Source organism: Bombus flavifrons, chromosome 7, assembly GCF_040668555.2.
Source record: "Bombus flavifrons isolate JBK064 chromosome 7, iyBomFlav1_principal, whole genome shotgun sequence".
Lineage (NCBI taxonomy): Eukaryota > Metazoa > Arthropoda > Insecta > Hymenoptera > Apidae > Bombus > Bombus flavifrons.
Genome location: NC_138448.1, coordinates 1,603,027 through 1,618,755, shown reverse-complemented (window position 1 = coordinate 1,618,755; position 15,729 = coordinate 1,603,027). Strand labels below are relative to the sequence as shown.

Below are 15,729 nucleotides of genomic sequence, written 5' to 3'. Positions count from 1 at the left end.
GCAGGATCCAACGATCTTCAAATCGTTGTTCCACGTATTTTAGCAAAAAACACAAAAATGGTTCGTACATTTTGTTTCAGTCGCTTAAATCGCGTTCATCGGGCACAATGTATGCATTACGTGGTGCATTCGAGCCCGAAAATGATCGTAATTCGAAGAACGTGCCGTGACAAAAAATTAGCGTTTAATCAAATTTATTTCTTTTTTATTCTTTTTTTTTTGTGATAAACAGGGACGCTCTAAATAGTAGTCTATACAGAGAAAAACGGTGGAGCTGTCGGTAGCATTAACGAGGTTGTACAGGTCACGCGGTTCAAAACAAGTTCGAAAGGAAAGGAAGAAAGTAAAAGGTTGCAGCGGACTAAAGGAGCATACCCTCCGATTTTCCACGTCATTTGTCCGCATCCGACACGATAGAAAATTTTCTCGGGTTCGGTTGTGATACGAGACGAGGGGGAAAATCACTCGACCAGAGTGGAATCGGCGCGTCCGCAATAATGCTGCTGAATGTTACGTACACACATACTCCTCTCTCTCTCTCTCTCTCTCTCTCTCTCTCTTTCTCTCTCTCTTTCTCTCTCTTTCTCTCTCTCTCTCTCTCTCTCTCTCTCTCTATCTATCTATCTATCTATCTATCTATCTATCTATCTATCTATCTATCTATCTACGCCTTACGACCTCCGTTTCGCACGTCTTACTTCCTCTTTCTCTATCAACCTCTTTCTCTATTAACCTCTTTCCTTTATCAACCTCTCTTCTCTCATATCGCGCGGTAATTTCAATGCCTCTATTCGTTTCTTCTCTCTTTATTCTTGTTCCGCGTGTCGAACGTTCACCGCGAACATAGAAATCAACGCGGAAACATAGTTGTCTCCAATTCTTATCCCCCCTATTGTTTGTTTCTTGCCCAGTAGCCTCAGTAATGACTTGGAATGGAAATTGCCGTTGTCGATGCAAAGACATCACCAGATAACGAGCTGTTTGTACCCAGCGATCTAGAAAATTTTAATCACCTGCTCATCGAACAACGAACAAATTGTTGGGATTAAAATCCCCAGCAAGGACAAGCCAATTCCTGCAAAGTTTACTGCAAGGCTCGTTGTCTCCATTCTTCTGGCTCATCTATTCACAGAACGAATGAATTGCTTTGACAGAGAGAAGAAAGAATAGGAAAACACGTAGAAAACCCCGTAGAAAACGGATCAACAACGATGGAGCACCGAACGAGAGACCTTCTGATACGGTTTCCGATCCCTGAGAAACCACATCCTCGATAATATAATAAGACACCGTTGCACTCTTTCTCGTGAAATATACACGAAATTTTCTCCAGCCTTATTCCTCCGTTAAAAAAAGTAAGGGAAGAAAATAGCTCGAGACACCGCGTTACTACGAAGAAGCCATGCTTCTATGCCGGAAGCGGTCAGCCGCTATCTAAACACACACATGTTTCAGTCGCGCATCTGGAACCCGCCAGTATGTCTACCTGGTATACAAGTAACTTTACACCAGCCGTAAAGAAGGCTAAAAAACGAGACTAAGTTCTCTCACTGACCGTGAAGAAAAAATCTCCTGTTTGCGGCAAACCTCGAACACGCGAATTCATCCCTCTACCGCGTCGGATTCTCTTTTATTCCAAAATATTCCTTTTTTTTATTGTACTTACTTTGGAGCGGTATTAGAGCAAAATATATATACATAAAAGTAATTACAGCTAACGTATTACTTCGATAGATATCAAGACTGAAACGCGAAATCGATAAAGATTCAAAAGCTTTACGACCTTTACAGCGCAACCCAGATCCTTGTACTAGAATAGAAACGCGCGATTGATTTCATTATTTGCTCGAACTACTGAATCAGTCTCGTCTTTCCTTCGTGGAAAACCTGGCCTCCTTTTGTCTCGATCGTTTAGTCGTATTTAATGAGAAATCCCAGCTATTCTACGATCGGGGTCGAGCGTTCCATCCCTTACATGAAAACCTGCCAAAGAACATGCTTCCACAGCCTCCCGATAAAGTTTCAACCTTATAGCCCGGCTCAGAACCGGGTAAACTTTTCCTCTGGAACAAGAAATTGACCCAAGAGTGCCACATACATGTGAAGGAATTACATACGTACTGAAGAAATGAAAAATTACTTACCAATCGCTGACCGAATTGCTAGGGAAATAATGTCCGACATGATCAAACGCATTCTTGCAAAGCGACGAATGAAAATCTATTCTATGGTGAATTAATCGAAGAGGCTAATGACTTCGAGCTCAATAACATCCGATCGTGAGAGATAGACGGGTAAAGAAAAGTGAAACAGAAATGACAGCAGATTTACGTCGAGACAGCCATTCACCTCCAACCTACTTCGCGTCACCTTCCTCGCTCAGTGCACGCTTCCTTCTCAACTCCACTAAGAAGTCGCTTTCTGGCCCGTAAAAGTGAATGCATAAAAGTGCACGTCATGAATGTATAAAACAAGGGATAAACCTATCATGGAATATTTTTGCTTTCCTCGTGACCATTTGCATAGGAAACACATTGGATTATTATTCTTCCTCTCTCGCTCCCTCCGCTTTCTATTTCTCACTTTCGTCTCCTTTAGACGCAGTGAAGCGACACGATACCTTTGCTCCTGTATGTATCGAATTTCGCGCGCATATCGACGTCCTTATCTACGTCGATCCTACGCCACCAATGGTTCCATCCAGAACATCGAGTCGAAACAATTCTATCCAAGAAGGCTGCATATGCGACGCTCCTTTGACAATTTACTCGACATCCGATTCGCGAAACTTATTGGTACTTTCGTTTCTCCACGCTCCGGGGTGTTTCATCGAGTTGGAAACCGTCTGGGGAGTCGTTTTAAGCGCGACGTGTACTTAGCTTCGGATAAGTGCAATTTTCTGCCATTTCTTTGACTTAACCTTACTCTTGCTCCGGTCCAAGTGTGGCGCAACATACTTAGTAACGACATTATATCGCGAGAAGATTCATTTCTTAAAGGCACACCGCTTTGTACTTTATCGATCGAATAGGTTCCAGCTTCGAGACAAATTTTCACGTAATGGTATGCTTTGGCTTTACTTTTGTCTTTTAATTTCTGGTAATTTCTAATTCCAAGGATCTTTCATCAACAACTGTATCAACAACCGCGGTTTAAACGCTCGGCGTTCATACTGTTCTTCCGTTTTAACGACAGCGAATACTTTCTAGTCACACGAACCTCTATAATTGCGCGATATTATATGCATAATTGATCGATCTTTTCTAAAACGATGTATTTTCTAAGCAAGATCTCAGTTTTTCAGCGAGGAGAACTTGGCTCGAACGCGGCGGTGCTGTAAAACGGCAAACGAGACGCTTCAAGGGCTGGATGCACTTAGCTCTAAAAGAGCTCCATTCCGCACCCTTTCCTGCATCATCTCCCAGTCGGTACAAGCGTACCCGTATCCCTTACGCAGAAATGTAATATGTGCATACACCAGACGTGCCATGAATAACGCGAGATTTTCCACATGCGAGTCTTCGCAAAAATATCCTCACGAATGGGCATTACTTGTTACTTCACGCTATATCAATTGCTACTCTTGGCTTGTTCGTGAATTTCTAAAATTATATACTGAAAGCGCCATTTTGCTTTTCAACGTATCAATGTCTCACAATTTGTGGGTCAGGGGGGGGGGGACAAAGTTCCAATACCTCCTGTAAAACAACTCGAAAATATACAATCGAAGAAACGACGAGAATGGATTTAAATTTCACTCATCTTTCTTACATTTTCCCTATTCATTTCCGCTAGGTTTCCTTTCTTCGAGCACTAACCGGAATATTGGCAGCAGTGGAATAAACTAAACGATAAGATTTCGCCATCGCGAACGACTTAACAGAAGCTCGTTGCTGCCAACTCCGAGAGAGCTGCTCTCGACGACGTCAGCCGGAGGATTGTAAAATATGAACAAACGAGAGAGAGAACAGAAGTTCGCTTTTGTATTTTATATATACCGTGGTTTTCGTGTACTACATAAAGTTCGCTTTATCTACAACGGTCGCGTACTTGTGCGTAGCGAAGCGACGTAGGAAAGGATCGAGATGTAAACTCGAAAGGTTCGTCGATGGGAATGGAAGTAACGTTGCTGGAGTAATGGTTTAACTGTTCGCTCAGGGAAGTGAATATAAAGATATTCCGTTGAATATAACGTACGATCGCTGAGCGAGTCGTTAAATTAAATCCAAGCCATCCAGAGAATTTTAGCTTCGTATCGCGACCTCGCCAATTCCAGTGGAACGTCAAAAACGCTTTACGCCAGTAATATAAACGGTATTATTAACACGCGCCAGGCCATTACTACCGACCTATAAGTTTACAATTAGAGCTGCTTAAATTCGCAAAAGTTTTCGACATGCGGAAGCCAACCATTCTTCCGCCTTTCCGCGATAGAAATACCGAGAGAGAATAGCACTCTCGCGACTGAGAACACATGTTTCCGCGTGCATCGAGTTCTCGACAGAAGTAGCTACTGTACGGCATGCGAGAAACGGCAACGAAGTTGGAAAAAGCCCGATGGAAAGAGAGACGAATCATCATTGAGCATCGCGCGGAAGAGCGTCAAGTTGCGTGACGAATTTCCGAGATGAATCGGGTCGACGATATCATGGTAGATCGCGGATCTGTCGCGAATGAATTTCACGAATGTCACGGAAGGAATCGAAAGAGTCGGAAAAATCAGCGTGTAAAACGATCAAGGCCATCATCCTACCGTCGCACACATCAGCCAGGTATAGGCGTTTCCAAACTTTCCTCGCGTCTCCTTCTTGGGATCAACCGATCGTTCTACACCTTCCACGTATATTCGACACAATATAGTTCTACTTTAATATATCACCCGTATTATCGACTGCTGCGGAACGCGACAAAGAAAGAACGCCGGGAGAAAAATCGAGGTGCGCTGGAACGAACAGAAGTGACGGGGAATGCAACGATGAACCGAAATCGACAAAGACTTCGGGAAAGACCCGTTTCGCGATAAAGAAATGGAAGGAAAGCAATATCGATGAACCTTCCATCTTCAGGATTTCCCTTGCTTCGGTGAATACTAAAAAGACAAGGCAATAACGTGCGGATGAATATGAGTTGCTGTAAATTCTGGCGTGTAAATCCATGCGCTCTGAGGGTACCAGAAGATAACTTTTGTTAGAAAGATTTTTTGTTGTTTTGTCGTAAAAGCCCTACGATAAATAATAAAATTGTGCATACATAACGTGCTGGCTGTAGCGGATTTTAACGGTGATACCATAATGCCGTGTCGATAGTGGAGAATGAACAAGCTATATCGACAATTCAATACACCTGCTTGCTCGAAACACAGAATACCGTTCCACTAGCTAACTCGTTAAAATTCGTTTAAATTTGTGTTCAGTTCTTTGCAAGATTCGCCTATTCTACTGAACAGAAGCCGAGAGTCCCAGAAAAAGGTAAAATAATTTGACACGATTTGAAAGCGTGAAACGCAAAAGTACAACGAAATGGCAAAAACAGCTAAACGCAGTTACAGGAATAGTCGAGCATGATTTGAACGCTAAATTTACTCTATGCTGATATCGTGCAGTACTTCATCTACATCTAAATGGGCCTATTCTTCTTTTCATCTGGAGAGCGTGTCTATTTACACCAAAAGAAGATCCTGGCAATGCAAGCTTGATTTCAATTAAACTCGCCAACTCTACCGAGATTTTTTCGCCTGCCGCATCTCTGATGCTTGTATTCATCATGACGGTAGGCATGTTAGTATGCGAATAGTACGATGCAGTAAAAATATGTTCCTCTCGTTTCTTTTTTATCCTAGATGTTGGCGAACGAGGTAGGAGAATAAGAACCAAAGAAAACAAATAAACGCATCGCGATCAAGTTAGAGGTAAATTTTGTCAGTGACGAGTATATATATGTGAGATACAACATAATTCTAAAGTAAGGTTGAACCTTTGTTTGTGCAGAATGTTAAATTCTTTGGAAAAAGATAAGGGATCTAAATGGCGAAAGAAGCGGTATGTATCAAAGTGGACGACAAAACCTCGATGTAGGTAGGTTCCTTTGGTTCGATACATCCCTTACTCTGAACTGAGACGAGTTTTTCCATCGCAATGGGGAGGCGGTACGGAGACGTAAAAGCAAGCAAGTGAATAGTTGAAAATTACAGTGAACTCGTCCGTGAGAAGGAATGCTAACTTCTCCGTTCTCCGTATCCTCTTCTTCTCTGCTTTCTTTTCTTCGTGTTCTTTTTTCTCCTCGTAAAGAATCTTCCAATCACCGTGACAGATACGACCGACTTTGATAACACATTCGAATACGAAAGTGCACTTTCAACCACAAGTACGTCAAATTCTTTCGCGTCAATTATGCCACAACGAAATTATCCATGTGCACACATGCTTATACATTAGAAAAACATACGCACGGTTAACTTTAAGTAGAAAACTTTTCGTGTTGCCGTGGATATTACGGTAATTCGACAGACACTGATTATTCCAAATTTTGTACAAACACGTGGTTTATAGTTTACAATCGTAATCGTAATATATAGAAGAAGGAAACTTACTGATTCGCGTAGCTCCGACTCGTCGACGAATCTCTCTGCTAGCGGTTTGAAATCTGAAACACAAAAGAAATCTGCATTATTTTAGACGTACTACATATAAGTATATGTTCCAAATATTCATTGGTACATATTTATTAATATCGCGAAGAAAAACCGAGAAACCTTTCGTTTCATCCAGTCGTAATTGAAACATTGTCCATTGTCTGCAATAATCGTAGCAACGTCCTTTAAGTTACTTCTCGAGCATCTAACTGATTAAAACTCCCGCTTTTAGTCCGAGTTTCCTGCACAACCTCAAGATACGCTTGGCCTTTTGAGGACAGAGTACATTACCCAGGAATAATTTTACATTTCAAACGTTCGCAAAGATGCGCGAATAATTAGAAAGGAAACTTGATATTCGAGGAAAAGAGGAAAGAAAGAACGACACAGAAGGAACCGACTCGAGATGATTTTATCGCTTTAACCCGTGTAAAACAGATGATTAGTCGACTTGCGTGCAAAAAGAACATTATGTCTTGTTGTTTATTAATTCTTTTTTTCATACATAAAGCCGTTTGAAGCTTTTTAGTAACCACGAGACAGAAAACGCGCAATTTCGCGGCAGAGATTCTTGTGAAAACAATCGATATATTCAGATACTATTAAATTTGTTAAATTGTCTTAGAGTATTTAAATATTTATCGAAATGATGAATCATCGAGAATTCCACGAGAATCATGAAAAGAATCGCCCATTTTAACGATGATAATTTTAGTTCGCCAGTGAAAGGTATGTATACAGGGTGGTTGGTAACTGGTGGTACAAGCGGAAAGGGGGTGATTCTACGCGAAAAAAGAAGTCGAAAATATACAATAAAAAGTTTTGGTTTGAGGCTTTGTTTTCGAGAAAATCGACTTTGAATTTTCGCTCGGTACGCCTGCATTTTATCACATCCCGTTATAACGGATCTCACTGTAGACTTTTAAAAAAAATTAAAAAAAGAAAAAATTTAAAAAAATAAAATTTTTAATCTATATTTTCGACTTCTTTTTTCGCGTAGAATCACCCCCTTTCCGCTTGTACCACCAGTTACCAACCACTCTATATATAGCAAGTTTTGTTTCCGTATGATAAAAAGGCACGCATGCAAAAAAAAAAGAAAAGAATAAAACGTAATTAATATGAAGGATACATTAAGAACGGCGAAGAATATGTAACCTATCTGCTTTTGTTTGTTGTTTATTGCTACTGGCTCTCCATAGTTTGTCTCTCTTGTTAAAACTTTTTAAACACCCTTTTTCGATTTGATATTTCTCTCGCAAAAGGATAACAAATTTGTCCAGGAAAAAATATGTTATTTTAATTGTTCTTTTCTTAATACGCGTTCTATCCGAGACTTTTTCTCTAAATTATGACTGTTCGGTAATAATCGCATGCTAGTCAGAAATAACAGTGGAATAAACTGGGAGGAAAGGGAAGTAAGCACAAGTGTTTCACATGGCCTGACGATTAACTACGTAAAATGATGATATCTTGTAGCGCATTGCGTGCTCCAGAATATTAATTCCCCTACTTGAAAAGAACATCGCCCATTTAAAACAGCCCGGGAATTCGACGCAACGAAAATTATATTTGAACGAATGTTGCAGAGTGCTTGACTATGATTAGTCACGAAGCGCACATATAATTCATATTGCTCATTCATTATGGATTTTAATACTGGTCGTGTCAAGAGCATGTCATAAATTAAAGCCTGTGAGATGACAGTTCACCGAAACGAATGAACCCAGGGAATGCCACGTGGACGGACAGAATCAGAGATCGGAATTTTTTTCCGATCAATCTCTCAATTCTCGGCCGAACAAGAATCGATAGACCCTGCGGACACAAGGCAATCAACAGCACCTCTCACACGACCCTTTGTTTGCGCGTACACTCGCACACTTGCACGCGTTCACGCGTGCAACATTAGAATGCATAATTTGCAGCGCGCACCACCTTTCGAATATCCGATTAGGCACCACCGCAATCTTTTTTATTCAAAATTATGGATTTCATCTTCTGTCCATAGTAAAACTTTGCACGGCCAAAGGATGAAAGACGGACGTGAGCGAACGACATGGTCGAATAGAATAAAGATGCAAATACCGAAAGCACCACGGTGAATAGAATTTTGTTAGTGTTCGAAGCAGCCGGAAATTCCAAGTTATGCGGCAGCAAGAGCCCCACAACGAACCCCGAAATGGTGGCTTTATAACCCACGCGTGTTCACGTACTGTAACGTTCGCACACTTACGAACGCGTATCCAACGAGAGCATGCGAGGAAGGGCCATTAAGAGGTGGCACTACCTAGTTTTCCTGTCGTTTCTTCGTGATACCGCCGTCTGGCAAATGTATTACCCCCTCCCTTTAATTACACGCGTTACGTACGCTCGTTAATTAGGCTGCGCTCGAGAATCAGAAAACCGGCTGAGGGTTGCACGCAAGTCATCGCGAATAGTAAATGCTTGTGCCACGCGATATTTTTGCCAAATGAGACTTTCGTGATTTCGGTAGATACGTTATATCGTCACGTTTCTTACGTTGCTCGCAATATTCTTCATAATTTTCCGTGTAAATGCCAACCAGATAACACAGCAGCGTCTCGTTATGTTCCTTTACAGTTCTCCACGGCTTGATCATGAATAAATACATACGGATTCTTGTGCGCCAAGATAGCACTTTCTCGGCTTCCATACTCGAACGACAATGTATCGTAAAATGGTCAACAAGTTTATTACATACTACTAGGAATAAAAGGAATAAAGAAGAACAGAAATAGGATAGTTAATGAAGAGTCAGATTTTCGGTCATTTTTATTCCACAGAGTACCCCTTAGTACGCAATCTCTATTACAGCTGTGATATATAATGACTACGTTCTTGGTCGATTTCATTAGAAACGGATCAAAAATACTTCATGTTCTGTAAAGTGTTAAGGAAAACTGTGTCAAATCTATGAAATGTACAGCATAAACGAATTCTAAGAAGATTCTGTGAAACATCCGTATAAAAACGAGAATATTAATAACTTCACAGGCGAGTCGCGATAAATCTCGGATAAAGAAGCTAGAACTTTATCGTGAAGATCGTAACCGGGAAAACGCTCGGATTTCAGCGTATATCATAACCCGGACTGAGAAAAAACTTTACCACCCATTGCTAGGAAATATAGCGCCCCATGATACAACGAGAAATCCTGTGGTGAGCGGCATGGCGGTCTCACTCGTCCATATAACTACTTGTTATAGCATGCAAGCAACCGTGATAAAATACAGAGAGGATCGTTAAAATGTTTCCCTGTATACCCACAAGAGAATATACTTGTTACCTTTCCTCAAGAACAATACAAAAAATTGTCCCAAGTCGAACGATATACTCGTAGAGAGAATCGTTCTATGTCGTAATATTCACGATAAGTCGCACGAAATAATGTACGCGAGAGATCGAATCGCTAACGTAATTCAAAGGAATCGACTGGTTGGCTTTGATCGTGGAACTCACGAGTCAGAATAACGCGTGTGCTCGTACTGTGGCAAGCGTTTATCCGCTTTCTCTCTCCGTGAACTTGAAATCGAATTACACGCGTTCACGCACACGAGCAATTCGCTCTTACGCAATTCCCCGTAATTCCAGACACACGAGTACAGTCCGCGGACCGATAGCAGAACCAAGACCGTGAAATCCACAGTACCTACTCTACGACACGTCAACGACCACCTTGCAGTCTTATTGTCTTCGTTGAGAATACAACGCAGTCGCGGTACGCTGCCATTCGCCAACTTTATTCGCCACAATATCCAAACGACGATTTCCACGGTGCCACTTCGTGCGAATAATTTGCATACACGACGCGATGGTGAAAACAGAATCGTTCTTCTCTTTCTTCTCGAATACGTGAATAAGAAGTCTCTATGTAAATAAAACGGCGCAAGCTCCGATAAAAATCGTAACGGAGTTCAATTTACTCGACCTCCTCGATGACATCGGTCTTGATTCGATTAGTTTATCGACGTGCAGGCTCTAATTAATGAATTGCCTACCACGTTCCCAAGCACGAACGAAATCGAATGAAAAGCATCGGAAGAAGTGAGGGAAATGGATGAAACAGATCAAATTTAAATAATCGCTCGAGATCTTCCTTGAACCTTCGCCATTAATATGCAGCGATAATCCATTTGAATTGGAAAGTATCTTCCAGATAAAATGATAGAACACCGTCCTTCAAATTTCATCCTCTAACGCAAGTTAAAGTTGTCGCGATAAATTTGTACGTTTTCTTGCGATTTATGTTATTAGTTTCTCTCGAAATTATAGCACTCAAGGAATACACGAGGTAGTTAATTCTTCCTACTAGCGTAGGAAGTCATTTGCGTCGTTAGTTTAGAAAACATCGTTCTAGGCAGTTTTACATTTTACCGGTGCCGAATTCATTATCGCATTAATTTTAAAAGCCGTCGAAACGATCTCTCGCCTCGCGTATAACAAAACCACCGTCGTTATCCCGACCATCAAGCTGAAATGACCGATGGCGTTTACGCGGCAGTAGCCTATTCTTTCTTACGCAAGGTTTGAACCTTTTATTCTAAGCGAAATAATACCCTTCTCGTCCATGAGCCGACGTGTCGACGTGTCAGTTACGTAATTGCGCCAACCACACGCGCCAGTGGATTCGCTAATTACGAATAACTGAATGAAGCGAAGAAAAAGACCGGTGGCAGAAAATAGAGGCCGGGGATGAAAGATTCATCGTACTATACGTATATCTTGTTTAGGTTGCGTACAATATACGTCACGCAATTCCCACCACCATGGCATGACATCGCGGCATCATGAATTCTCACACCCAGTAGGAGTGCGTTCACTCCGTGCTCGATGAGTCGTCGACCGTCTCTTTTCTTCTGACAAGTATCCCTTGGACATTTTTATCGACTTACGAACTGCTCGTTAAAAAAAGAAAAATGTATAGAACACGAAATTGCAATCATCGAAAGAGGATTCGGTGAGACCGACTGCCTTTCGTGGATTAGCAGATTTTTCAGTAACAATTTCATCAAACCAGATAAACAACAATGCAGATTTGCGGTAATGTACGGGCGATCGCGCTTGGTCTTCGATAGAGACAAGCGATAGTAACGCCGTGTTTCACGATGCATTAACTGCAGCTGTCGCGGCACGTCTGCACAGGACGGACTAGGACCGAGCTATTACATTATGCACATGTGGGTCACATAAATACATCGATCTCATTGGTCGCCGATAGCAATTGGACCGATCCATCCGATCAACGTCAGTGGCAATGGTACAGAGAACGTTTCAGATGCCATGCTCTTGGAAGATGTTCAACCTCTTGGTATTCCACGACAAAGAGCTTTGTTACTTACACGAGTTCGATTCTAATACATCCATCCAATTCTATCAATACCTAACCCAAATCTTTCCAACGAAATTACTCGACAAACCTTCAAAGAACATTTCAGTAATCGTATAGTTGATTTCATTGTACTAAATATGAAAGGAGCTTCATTTTAGAACGAAAACCTTAATAAGACGTGGTTTGTCGTGCTGCTGACTGCTCATTAGCCGATTAAAAAGGCGTATTCTGATACGAAAAAAGAACGGGTAGCTTCCAGTGGTTCCGATAAAACTGACTCACGTCGAATTACCTCATTAACGATGTAATTGATAAAGAGTAAGGACATCTGTACCTAGTTTAATGAAGGGTTTATCCATTCACGTCGCGTATTTTCACTTTGACGCTTTACCATGCGCAAATGACATTGTTTAAAGGAACTGTTTAAGACCGAACAAAGAAAAAGGGGCAGGATGTGATACATCAGCTTACCCTAAGTTTTGTCTTTCTTTACTTCTTTCCGCCGAAAGTTATACGTACGGAAAAAAAGTAGTAATATGCGTTGCTGAAGGGTGTCACAGTCGTTAAACTTAGCGCCGAGTCAAACCGTGGGAAAGAAAGAAGAAAGAAAATGATACGTGCGCAGTCACTTGTAAGTTCAGTGGCGAAGGTAGAAACTAAGGTTAGAGGCAGGAATAACCCAAGACTTCTATCAAAGTGGATGGGGTCGAAGTTAGTAACTAAACGAGTTTCTCGCTAACAAACCCACTGGCGCGAAACAATGTCGCTGACAGTCGAGGTTTACGAGGGAATTATTGGAGAAGCTGCGTTAATATTGTTCAAAAGTTTGCGCTACGTGATACAACGATAGGAAATATAGGAGAATCGAGTGGAGAGAAAATGGTTATCCAATAAATTTGAACGATAAACTTCACATCTCCGTGGTTACCAAGGAAATTACTACGGAAAAGTAACCAAAGTATTAAAACGAAAGAGCAAGTTTAGAAATTTAATTGACCCGATCGTTCAGCGACGATTTGGAAACGAGCGCGTAACCTACGATAAAATCGTGTAAATTACCTTCCGGTTAGATCGAATTTCCCGTAAACAAAAGCAACGCTTTATCGAATGTAATGAAAAATAATAGTTACCCAACGATATACACAATCGCTATTAACATATGAAAATGGGGCATTTATGGGGCCGCTTATTATCATAAACGTGCATAATAGGAAAATAACAGGTCAAAATAACATTTCTCCCAAGATAAAGAAATACGTAGCGCATAAAGCTCGCGCCCTGAATTCACTTTTCATTCATCTCACTCGGTAAATAACCGCTAATGAGATGTTGGAGAATAAGGCAGCGCTATTCAAGACCTTTATTAAATCAAGTAGCAAAAGGTAGCGAGATCGTTTGATTTAATCAATGGGCGTATTATAACATAACTGTGTTATCAGCGTTGAATTTTGTAAATTAACGACAAACTTAATCTTCCAATTTGTCGAGTTTCGATAACGGCCGGAATAACATCGTGAAATTTAACATTCTTTCCGCAAAATGTAAAAAAGACATGGTGACCGTTTCTTCGGCTTATCTTGAAGGAGGCGAAGCAAGGCGAGACAAGGCAAAGCAAAAAGAGAGGAGTTGCCAACGGTCGAAGAAAGGTTGGGAGATAGGAGGAAGGTAGCGAACACTCGACAACTTGTGGATCGTTTCATTATCTTGGAGTGGTACTCGCGCGCAACTTCTAAAGTTTGCCGCGCGGATTCGGGCCATCCGGCAGAGCAGAATAATCATATTACCCATGCCGTGGAGCCTTTGGCAGCCACCCTCTTGACACGATCCTGGCTAGGTACCACGAATCTTAACGCGAGATTCCTATTCGCCACCTCAGATATCATCGGTGTAAATAGCTGCTTGTTTAAGGGGGCTATGTTGTTGTCTGCTTTGAATACAGCCTGCGTATTATGCCGTTGGCGTTTACCATTGCATATCTTATCTTGTCTATCTTACTGTTCCGTTTCGCGTAATTTGCATTGCGAGGCAATGCTGTCTGTTTTAATTGAACGAGGAGAATAACTTTGACAAAAGTTACGAAGACGGATGCAAAGTCACGGCGAACCGCGTCAAACGATGCTTAGCCGTATTTTCTGTCTATCAAATTAGTCGGATCGAAACTTTCGACCTCGAAAATATTCAAGAGTAAGAGAGACTCTTCTCTATTCGAAATTCTATGCAAAAGCAAAGGTAAATTTGTTGTGCGCTTCAAGACTGGCTATATTGTAATATAGTAAATGGATTCGCCGATATTGACTTTCCAAATATGTACATATTTAGTTCTTGGAAGGAAGAATCAAAAGTCTTCGGGATATATAAGATCAACGTTTGCTTTTCCGGCAAATACATTTCCTACTATCGACGCATATTTTAATCTTAAAATAAGACTCTGAGATAGTAAACTGAATAGTAGGAGTTAGTCGCGTACATACTTTAACTCAGGTTCGGACCTGAAAGGAACACGTTCTTTTTCGCTCTTCGTTTACTGTTACCATCAATTACACTCCCGCAAAGTTCCATTCGTCTCGAAAATAAGCTCTATCGAGGGCGAAAGAAAGATCGAGAAAATACCACGAAAAGAGGAGGGAAGAGAAATTATCCGATTCGAGATTCTTCTCGGTGAAGGAACAGCGAACAAGTTGAAGAAAAGAAAAAAAGGAAAAAGACTAAAATGTAGAGAGGAGGAGCGCGGTTATACGTAATTAAATTTGCAACTGTTAATCGAATTCGAACGGATCGATACCAACTGAACGGCAGAAACGTCGCGAAAGAGTGAAGTGTAGAGGGTGATGCGAGAGGAACGACTTGGGAAGCGAGCAATGCATTGATCAATAAAATCGGACAAACAAACCGGCTAGGCGAGAGGAAATGGTGGTTAAAACTTCCAATTGGAAATGACCCTGACAATGACCAAAAGGCACGAACCAAAGGGGAGGAGAGCAAGAAAAAGAGGTAACCCTTTCTCTTCAATCCTATAATGATGCTCTTCCTGTACCTCCTATTGGTCCAATCGGTGCGTCGCCCAAATCGTCAGTAAAAGTCACACGATCGTCAGAAGGCGTTGCAACGTAGCGACGACACGATCTTGTTTCGACGCACGGTTTTTGTTTGCGATCTTTGTCCTGCTCTTTCCAATTCGTTTACGGCCGAAAGGCCGGAAATTCGAATGATTATCACGCTTGGGGAACAAGAGGGTGGACCGAAATAAAGGCTGCATTCAGAATGGCGTCATCGCGACCAGCGTCCTTCTCGTACGCAATTTAGGTACCATTTCGTAAGTTAATCGCTTCATCAAGCGGTGACTCGAGCCATCGCGTATCATTGAGGACAATATACGTATGCAAATACATTTGCGAGATTGATGACAGACGAAAGACATATATCACGGGTTATGCTCGTAATCAATTGACCTTATAACAAGAATGATCTATATAAACTGTCACGATCGGTGTATTGCCAGCTAGAACGTTATCATCGTTTTATCGATAGTTTCAACGTCATCATAGCTTCTTCGGTGTGGAACGATGCAAAACTTTCGCCTCTATAAATCTGTCCTGTCCGTAAACACATCGATGAATCTATTGCCATTTTGTAGAGAGATCGTCTCGAACGATTCTACCTATAAATCTGTACTCGTGAAATGCCATACAACCCAATACTACCAAACTGCAAGAGAACTTGGACTTCTGTTCTAGGTGAAAGTAAT

At 41.4% G+C, this 15,729-nt stretch overlaps 2 protein-coding genes across 21 annotated transcripts in view; one reads left to right on the top strand and one right to left on the bottom strand.

The window, feature by feature from the left end:
• RpL40 (ribosomal protein L40) overlaps positions 1–15,729 on the top strand; it is a 145,533-nt gene that overhangs the window by 94,413 nt on the left and 35,391 nt on the right. The window lies entirely within an intron of this gene.
• The window catches only part of LOC138181818 (protein turtle), a 156,890-nt gene that overhangs the window by 122,348 nt on the left and 18,813 nt on the right, over positions 1–15,729 (bottom strand). For all 20 annotated transcript variants that reach the window (XR_011173610.1, XR_011173611.1, XM_069117087.1 and 17 more), the window contains exon 2: positions 6,590–6,642. The gene's annotated coding sequence lies outside the window, so the exon portion shown is untranslated. The remainder of the gene's footprint in view (positions 1–6,589; positions 6,643–15,729) is intronic.